Below are 10629 nucleotides of genomic sequence, written 5' to 3'. Positions count from 1 at the left end.
ACTGGCAGCTGCAGTCACGGAGAAACTTGCGTATCTGTGTTCGGGAATAGCAGATAGAGCGTAGGCTCTGAGAGGAGGGCCAGCGTTTACGCTACGAAAACACGACCGAGTGTTTTAACCTGACAGCCTGAGGTGTTCTTCAGTAAACTGGACAACCCGACAGAAGGACCCGAGGCCCCGCTGCACTTTTTCGGTAAGTTAAACGTGTTTGTAAGCTAATCCGTAACTACCGTCCTTAGCTAGGTCTTGAGACCTAGCTAGCTAAAATGAGCACTCGGCTGTCGGGTTCGTTTAGCTAATCTGTGCAGGTGAATGAACTTACTAAAGAAATTAAGAGAAACGCCCCGGGCTACTCAGTCACTAATTACTGATACTGTACTTTTATTACAAGTATTATACTGTAAAAGCAACAGGCTGCACCCTGCTGCAGCTCCTGTGCAGAACTGAATATCAAATATATGCAAACAACAGCATGTTTTCAGTCTCTTGCCACATCTGTAAAGACAGTAACATCTTTTTTAAAAGCTTGTACTTCAGTAACTCCTCATTAATCAGGAACTATGGATTAAAGTACTGTAGTGTACTGTAATACTGAAAAAATGTAAGAGAAGAACTTCAGATCCTGAGTGTGTGAGGACAGAAGGATCAGCTTTATTTCAATATTGAGGGATAAAATTTATATCTGAGTTTGATGGTTCTGTTGTCTTTGTGATTACAGGAGCTGCCCTCAGATTCAGACCTCAGCACCACCCAGTGACAGCAGACAGATCATCCAACATGTTCACATGTTAACTGCAAAATGAACTGATGAAAACAGTACAAAGGTTAAAGTACTACATGTGCTGTAGTGAAAGCTGCAGCTGTTTTATTGATAAAGTTAAAGACAAAAAAACAAAAGGATTAATCACTCATGTAACTGTGTCACTATATATCAGCATTAACAGGACCTCAGTTTGGTGTTTCACAAAGCTGCTGATCTCAGACCTGCACAGCTTCCGTTTTAAACACTTGATGTACTCAGCTGCATGAAGAGCATATGAGATTTTCTCTGGCACAATTAAATAAAACCTGATGAAGGTCAAAGGTCGTCACTTGTATGTTGAACTACAAACTTGTCATCTGGGGTCCGTTCTTCGTACCTCGCTAAGTAAGTTAGCCGGATTTGATTGTTGACGATTTCGCGTGATCTTGGATCGTTCGGTTCTCCGAAGCTCATCCGGGACTTGCTGTCATAGCAACAGATCCGTAAGCGTAAACCTGCTCGGGAGCAGGCTTTATGTAAACAGGATTAGATCGCGGCCACTCAGGTATGTCCGCTTCATTTATACGAAAGCAACAGCGATATTTCTCCACTGTTTTTCCATAAATAAATATTAGCAATGTAACTATAATGCAGCATTTGATTCTTTTATTGATTTCATACAGATACATACAGGTCATTTCCGAAAAAAAAGGGAAATGTACTATTAATCATTCTATGTCATGTAGTAGATCATATGTCAGATGTAATTCATATTTTAGGGTAGTAATAGTAAATTACTACGTGCAATCAAGATGAGAGACCACGGCTATAAAAGCGAAGGTGGATTTGGGAAGTCTGTCGCAGCCATGTCCTGTCCGTTTGTACGCGAGCAAGGAAGGTGCAAGATTGATAAGGAGAGTTTTCAGAATTCAGCGGATATTGCGGGATAGACAGGATCCTTTAGCTCAGCGCGACAGTGTGCTCATAGAGAGATATCGATTTTCCCGTGAGGGTATTATTTACTTAACACTCTCTCTCTCTCTCTCTCTCTCTCCCTCCCTCTCTCTCTCTCTCTCTCTCTATATATATATATATATATATATATATATATGTATATATATGTGTATATATATATATATATGTGTATATATATATATGTATATATATATATGTATATATGTAGATAGATAGATAGATATCTAGATAGATAGATAGATAGATAGATAGATAGATAGATAGATATCTAGATAGATAGATAGATATCTAGATAGATAGATATCTAGATATCTAGATAGATAGATAGATATCTAGATATCTAGATATCTAGATAGATAGATAGATATCTAGATATCTAGATAGATAGATAGATATCTAGATATCTAGATAGAGATAGATATCTAGATATCTAGATAGAGATAGATAGATAGATAGATATCTAGATAGAGATAGATAGATAGATAGATATCTAGATAGAGATAGATAGATAGATAGATATCTAGATAGAGATAGATATCTCTATCTCCCAACTTACTGTGCATGCTTCAGTCACCCCTTGCATGGGAACAGGTAAAAGTGATGGAGTGTTATGTAAAACTACACACAAAAAAACCCACAATGTCAATAGATGTCACAGTACAAAAAGCCGGGGTGTGACGAGGGGGTGCAGGACCACCACCTGTCTTTATTTGCTCTGCCCTTTTCTTGGTTGCTGTTATAAACAAACAAACAGATTATTTCAGGGTCTCTTTTCAAGAGACTAAAAGCAATATAAGTGATAAATATTACCATTCTGTAGAATATTCTTATATTTCACTTTTACTTGTTCCCATGTTCTAGTGGGTCCTGTTGTGGCTCTAATGTGAAAGAGGATATAATGTAATATAATATAATAAATTACTTACGAGTTTAATTTGTCAGCAACTTTCTGCCAGCCCTCTCTCCTTGCTTTTGCAGCCTTTGCAGTGTTCCCTTGCGTTTTAATTAAACTCTGAAACTCCTGAAATCCCTCAATCAAGAGTTCTCGCTCTGCTGCCGAAAACTACTGAGCGCGCTCCTTCGACATCTTTGCCGACCAATCAAAGGGTTGCCGATCAATGTTTCTACTATCGATGCGTAGCCCCTTTTAAGCCACCCAGTGATCTCAGATTATTTCATCCAGCTATACTAATCGTCAACAACAGGTGTGTTCGGAGAACCGGATTAGCGAGCTCAAAGTTAGCGCGATGATTTGATCTTGGATGTGTCATTTGATCTTGGATGTAATAAGCGAGGTACGAAGAACAGACCCCTGGAATTCTTTCACAGTTTTTTGCAGATAGTGTTATTTACCATAAAGTGATTCAGAGTTATTCATACCAGAGTAACCAGAGAGGATCATATATTTTTAAATATATAACTTTCTACAGGACTGAATATAATATCTTTATGTAAAAGTCTGGAGCCTCTGGGGAGTATCCGAGTATTTATAACATTACACAAACCAAAGGTCTCCATCACAGTGTTCATGAAATGCTGGGTTTATCCATCTCCTGGGGCGGGCCTACGGAGGAGTGCTGAAGATTTCCCTGTGAGGGAGCTGCTGGTGAAGATCTTGAGTCCTGGGGCCCGTTCTTCGTACCTCGCTTACTACATCCAAGATCAAATGACACATCCAAGATCAAATCATCGCGCTAACTTTGAGCTCGCTAATCCGGTTCTCCGAACACACCTGTTGTTGACGATTAGTATAGCTGGATGAAGTAATCTGAGATCACTGGGTGGCTTAAAAGGGGCTACGCATCGATAGTAGAAACATTGATCGGCAACCCTGTGATTGGTCGGCGAAGATGTCGAAGGAGCGCGCACAGTATTTCACGGGAGCAGACCAAGAACTCTTGATTGAGGGATATCAGGACTTTCAGAGTTTAATTAAAACGCAGGGGAACACTGCAAAGGCTGCAAAAGCAAGGAGAGAGGGCTGGCAGAAAGTTGCTGACAAATTAAACTCGTAAGTGATCCATGATATTACATTATATCATGTGATATTATTTTATTCCACATTATATTATATTACATCATATCCTCTTTCACATTAGAGCCACAACAGGACCCACTAGAACATGGGAAAAAGTAAAAGTGAAATATAAGAATATTCCACAGAATGGTAATATTTATCACTTATATTGCTTTTAGTCTATGACAAGAAACCCTGGAATAATCTGTTTGTTTATAACAGCAACCAAGAAAAGGGCAGAGCAAATAAAGACAGGTGGTGGTCCTACACCCCCTCTTCACACCCCTTTTTGTACTGTGACATATATTGACATTGTGGGTTTTTTTGTGTGTAGTTTGACATAACACTCCATCACTTTTACCTGTTCCCATGCAAGGGGTGACTGAAGCATGCACAGTAAGTCGGGAGTAAGTATATACAGTACAGTAAGTATATATATATATATATATATATATATATATATATATATATATATATATATATATGTATAAGACAAGAAAGCTCCTTACCATGCATGGAGGGTTTCACCCCAAGTCTAGCACCCTGAGGTTGTACGCTAAGCGGAAGGAAGGGGGCCGAGGACTGGTGAGTGTCAGCACCACAGTCCAGGATGAGACAAGAAACATCCACGAATACATCACGAAGATGGCCCCAACTGACAGTGTGCTCAGTGAATACCTCAGGCAGCAGAAACCCAAGAAAGAGGAGGAAGGCGAGGAACCATCATGGAAGGACAGGCCCCTGCACGGTATGTACCACCGGCAGATAGAGGAGGTGGCTGATATCCAGAAATCCTACCAGTGGCTGGACAAAGCTGGACTGAAAGACAGCACAGAGGCACTAATCATGGCAGCACAAGAACAAGCTCTGAGTACAAGATCCATAGAGGATGGGGTCTATCACACCAGGCAAGACCCCAGGTGCAGGCTGTGTAAAGATGCCCCAGAGACAATCCAGCACATAACAGCAGGGTGCAAGATGCTAGCAGGCAAGGCATACATGGAACGCCATAACCAAGTGGCCGGCATAGTGTACAGGAACATCTGTGCCGAGTATAACCTGGAAGTCCCAAGGTCAAAATGGGAGATGCCCCCAAGGGTGATGGAGAATGACCGAGCTAAGATCCTGTGGGACTTCCAGATGCAGACGGACAAAATGGTGGTGGCTAACCAACCGGACATAGTGGTGGTAGACAAACAAAAGAAGACGGCTGTAGTGATCGATGTAGCGGTTCCGAATGACAGCAATATCAGGAAGAAGGAACACGAGAAGCTGGAGAAATACCAAGGGCTCAGAGAAGAGCTCGAGAGGATGTGGAGGGTGAAGGTAACGGTGGTCCCCGTGGTAATCGGAGCACTAGGTGCGGTGACTCCCAAGCTAGGCGAGTGGCTCCAGCAGATCCCGGGAACAACATCGGAGATCTCTGTCCAGAAGAGCGCAGTCCTGGGAACAGCCAAGATACTGCGCAGGACCCTCAAGCTCCCAGGCCTCTGGTAGAGGACCCGAGCTTGAAGGATAAACCGCCCGTAGGGGCGTGCTGGGTGTTTTATATATATATATATGAGAGAGAGAGAGAGAGAGAGAGAGAGAGAGAGAGAGGGGGGGGAAGAAAGTAAATAATACCCTCACGGGAGAATCGATATCTCTCTATGAGCACACCGTCGCGCTGAGCTAAAGGATCCTGTCTATCCCGCAATATCCGCTAAATTCTGTAAACTCTCCTTATCAATCTTGCACCTTCCTTGCTCGCGTACAAACGGACAGGACATGGCTGCGACAGACTTCCCAAATCCACCTTCGCTTTTATAGCCGTGGTCTCTCATCTTGATTGCACGTAGTAATTTACTATTACTACTCTAAAATATGAATTACATCTGACATGATCTACTACATGTAATAGAATGATTAATAGTACATTTCCCTTTTTTTCGGAAATGACCTGTATGTATCTGTATGAAATCAATAAAAGAATCGAATGCTGCATTATCTTTAGTTACATTGATAATATTTATTTATGGTAAAACAGTGGCGAAATATCGCTCTTGCTTTCATATAACTGCAGCGGACATACCTGAGTGGCCGCGATCTAATCCTGTTTACATAAAGTAAACCTGCTCCCGAGCAGGTTTACGCTTACGGATCTGTTGCTATGACAGCAAGTCCCAGATGAGCTTCGGAGAACCGAACGATCCAAGATCACGCGAAATCGTCAACATTCAAATCCGGCTAACTTACTTAGCGAGGTACGAAGAACGGGCCCCTGCTTGATCTATGCGATGAGCTTCAGTCTTCCTGGTGTTTCTTAAATGATGCCTCTTTCAGTGGGTCAACAGAACTTCTGGCACAGGACATCTGTGATGAAAGAAAAGGAAGAAGTTTCTCCAAACCTCTGGACCCAGGAAACCCAGCTTGGTCCTGATGGTCTCCCTCACTAGTTTCTCTCCAGGGTGAATGTAGCTGTTGATATAATATGGACTCTATTATTAAATGAAAAGAACAAATCACACTACACTACTGAAACGTTCTGCTGATTTTTTTAAAGTCTCCATGTTACCAGGCTGTAGAGGGCTCTGAAGATTTAAACAGTTTTAGATCCATTACACTCACAGTCTTATGTTAAAATCTCAAAGGACAGCATTATATTTTTGATATTAACAGTAACTCTGGGCTTCTGTAGAGTGTGCAGATGATCTCATCGCTGTCTAAAAATGGATAAAAACAAACATAAGAAGTGCTGAATCCTTCAATAACACAGACTATTAGAGTAGCAGGTGTGTAGCATCGCTAACTAGCTAGCAACAAGCCTCCAACACAGTGCGTATGCTAGCGGCTAATCTAGCAAACGAATTAACAACAAAGTGATTTTAGAACTATAAGATGATAAGCTGTGCGTCTTTTTTTATAACAGTGACGTGGTTGTATTTACCTTAATTAAACGAGTCGTCAGTCGCGGTAAACCAGCAAAAAACTCGAGCAGCCGGGCTACGTAAAAAGTGTAGAGGGGCGTGTTTGCGGTCATGTCCAGCGGGTGTGTGGGCGGGAACGTTACACAGTCGCTCCACCTCAAGTCACTACTGCGCAGACTCTGGCTCCAAATTTGCAAGATGGCAGCCTCCACAAGTGGGATATTTTGGCTTCATTTTTGCACAATGGTAGGAGGCGGAGTCGCGTCGTCCATGTTTTCTACAGTCAATGCTTTTGACAGTTCACTTTTCGGCCGCTCCCTTCTGCCGTATTTTGCGGCAAAATTATCCACACCCACCGCCGCGCTATGGATTGTGGGATATATGGGACCACGAAGCGTGCACCGGACCACGCTTGATATTTGGGGAAATCGACGGCGCATTTGGAATATGCATTTGAAGTACACTTTGAATTGGGACAGCCGTCGTCACGTGGCGGTAACGTAATCGCACTTGAAATGCATACTTCAAGCATGCATACCCTAAATTGGGCCACAGCCATAGTCAAGGTAGGTTCTTTATGTGTCTTCTCAAATAAGTCCAGCAGGTGGTGCTATAGCACAGGTAAATTGTTGTAGATGAAGCTGTTTGTGACTTGCAGATTCAAGCAAAGACCCGTGGGATGGTGAATAGTGTGCGCACCCCGGATGACGTCAGTGCGCACACTGTGTCTGAGGAGGATGTGCGGAAGTGCTTCAGGAAGGTGAACGCGCGCAAAGCTACTGGTCCGGACGGGATTCCCGGCCGCGTCCTCAAGTCATGCGCAGCTCAGCTGGCTGGAGTGATTACACACATCTTCAACCTTTCCCTCTCCCTGTCTGTAGTCCCAGCCTGCTTCAAAATGGCCACCATCGTCCCTGTACCCAAATCCTCCACCATCTCCTCATTGAATGACTGGCGACGTGTAGCCCTGACCCCCATCGTGAGCAAATGCTTCGAGAAGCTGGTCAGGGACTTCGTTTGCTCTGCGCTACCCAACTCACTGGACCCTCTACAATTCGCATACCGCCACAACAGGTCCACTGATGATGCCATAGCCCTGACACTACATACTGCCCTTTCACACCTGGAGAAGAGAGACACGTATGTGAGAATGCTGTTTGTAGATTACAGCTCAGCATTCAACACCATCGTTCCCTCGAAGCTGGACAGGAAACTGCAGGATCTAGGACTGAGCAGCTCCCTCTGCAGCTGGATCCTTAACTTCCTGACTGACAGACGCCAAGTAGTCAGGCTGGGCAGCATCACCTCATCCCCCATCACACTGAACACTGGTGCTCCACAGGGGTGTGTACTGAGCCCTCTCCTGTACTCACTCTACACCTACGACTGCACGGCCACTAGAAACTCCAACATCATTGTGAAGTTTGCGGATGACACTACAGTGGTGGGTCTTATCACCAACGGTGATGAGACGGCCTACAGGGAGGAGGTCAGCGCCCTGACCCACTGGTGTCAAGACAACCATCTCACCCTCAACGTCACAAAGACAAAGGAGTTGATAGTGGACTTCCGGAGGTGCAGCGAAGTACACACCCCCATCACCATCAACGGCGCCGCTGTGGAGAGAGTGAGCAGCTTCCGCTTCCTTGGTGTACATCTGGCTGAGGATCTCACGTGGTCGGTACACACAAACAAAACAGTGAAGAAGGAGCAGCAGCGCCTCTTCTTTCTCAGGAGACTGAAAAGATTCGGCATGAGCCCCCGCATCCTCAGGACCTTCTGTCGCTGTGCCATTGAGAGCATCCTCACTGGATGCATCACCACCCGGTACGGCAACAGCACCGCTTACAACCGCAAAGCTCTCCAGAGAGTGGTGCGGTGCTCTGAAAGAATAATTGGAGGTGAGCTTCCCTCCCTCCAAGACATCTACAGGAAGCGGTGCCTGAGGAAAGCGGGGAGGATCATCAAGGACTCCAGTCACCCCAGTCATAAACTGTTCAGACTACTTCCATCGGGAAGGAGGTTCTGCAGTATCCGGTCCCGTACCAGCAGACTGAGAGACAGCTTTTTCCACCAGGCCATCAGACTGCTGAACACTTCATAGACACCTCACCCACATTCAACAACATTATGCACTCCACACTGTATATAAATGCCACTTGTTTTGCACATGTCTCAACTACCAACCTCTGTATATTTTATATATTTTATTTTATTGTTTAATCTATTTAATTTGTAAAATATGTATACACACACGTAAAAAAACAAAAACATATTTAGTATACACATCCAGTAATGCGTACACTCTTATATTGTACATATATTTATTACACTCAGATTTAGCCATTCTTATATTTTGCTTGTTTTACGTTATTGTATTTTTGCACAACTCTGTTGCTTGTGAAGTTCGCACACAAGAATTTCACTCCCATGTACTGTACCAGTGTACCTGCACATGTGACGTGACAATAAAAGTGATTTGATTTGATTTGATTTGAGTTTTAGATTTGTAGTTTCAATAGTTGCCCAGCCGATTAAATTTCCTGCATCACCTCTGAGTGAAAATTTCAGCTGACAGCCGGTATCATGAACTTCTTTGTCCTCTGAGGAGAGACCTCTTCAAACATGTTACCTTATGAGTGTGAGGTGTCACTATCCACAGTCTGACAGAGCCTGCATGCTCGCTCGCCCGGTCTCCCTCTGTTTGGCAGTGGCTGCAAAGATAATCTGGGATCGGTTCCCACAGCTTCAGTATGAGAAACCTGTAGTGAGGTTTTGAGCTGAATCTTTGTGTTGTGGAGCAGATTTTTGTATCTGCTTTTTTAACTTGTTGTTCGAGGAATAGGTTGACTTTAAATACTTCTAAAGGCTGATACTTATACGTTTTGTTCAGAAGATATTGTACACAAATTAACAACTTTTGTTTTGTTCTTTAACACATTTTCACAAGTACAATGCTAACATTTATGCTATTAAAGAACTACACCAGGGTAATAAGACTTGAACTTCACCACCACTAAGAGGTGATATCCCGGGATAGGGTTACTGGGGCAACGACAGTGAGAACTTGAAGGTGATTATGAAGAACAGCTTCCTGGTCTTCATAATCAAAGAGAGGGGCTCAGCTGTCAACTGATCACCACCTGGTGGTGAGTTGGATCAGGTGGCAGGGGAGGATGCTGGACAGACCTGGTGCACCCAAACATATAGTGATGGTGCTCTGGAAACACACTCCTTGGTGGCAGAGAACCCAGGGTGGATGAGGTCCGCCCTGAGTTCCTGAAGGCTCTGGATGTTGTAGGGCTGTCTTGGTTGACACACCTCTGCAATGTTGCGTGGAGATCAGGGGTGGTACCTCTGGACTGGCAGACCGGGGTAGTGGTTTCCATCTTTAAGAAGTGGGACCGGAGGGTGTGTTCGAACTACAGGGAGATCACGCTCCTCAGCCTCCCTGGGAAAGTCTATGCCAGGGTGCTGGAAAGGAGAGTCCATCCGTTAGTCAAACCTCGGATACAGAAGGAAAAATGCAGTTTTCGTCCTGGTCATGGAACACTGGACCAGCTCTTTATCTTCTCAAGGATCCTTGAAGGTGCATGGAAGTTTGCCCAACCAGTCTACATGTGTTTTGTAGACTTGGAGAAGGCATTCGACCATGTCCCTCGGGGTGTCCTGTGGGAGGTGCTGCGAGAGTATGGGGTCTCTGGCCCATTGCTACGGGCCATTCCATCCCTATACAACCGTTGCAAGAGCCTGGTTCGCATAGCCATCAATAAGTCAGACACGTTTCCGGTGGGTGATGGGACCTGCCAGGGCTGCCCTTTGTCACAGATTCTGTTCATAACTTTTATGGACAGGATTTCTAGGGGCAGCCAAGTGGCAGAGGGCTTCCACTTAGGCTACGTCCACACTAGCCCGGACAGATTTGAAAACTGCGTTTTCAGTCATTTTCACAGAGTTGTGCGTCCACATTGAAACGGCCGAAAACGTTA

The sequence above is a fragment of the Oreochromis niloticus genome, linkage group LG7 (assembly GCF_001858045.2).
Source record: "Oreochromis niloticus isolate F11D_XX linkage group LG7, O_niloticus_UMD_NMBU, whole genome shotgun sequence".
In the NCBI taxonomy this organism is placed as follows: domain Eukaryota; kingdom Metazoa; phylum Chordata; class Actinopteri; order Cichliformes; family Cichlidae; genus Oreochromis; species Oreochromis niloticus.
This window is presented reverse-complemented; position numbering follows the sequence as displayed.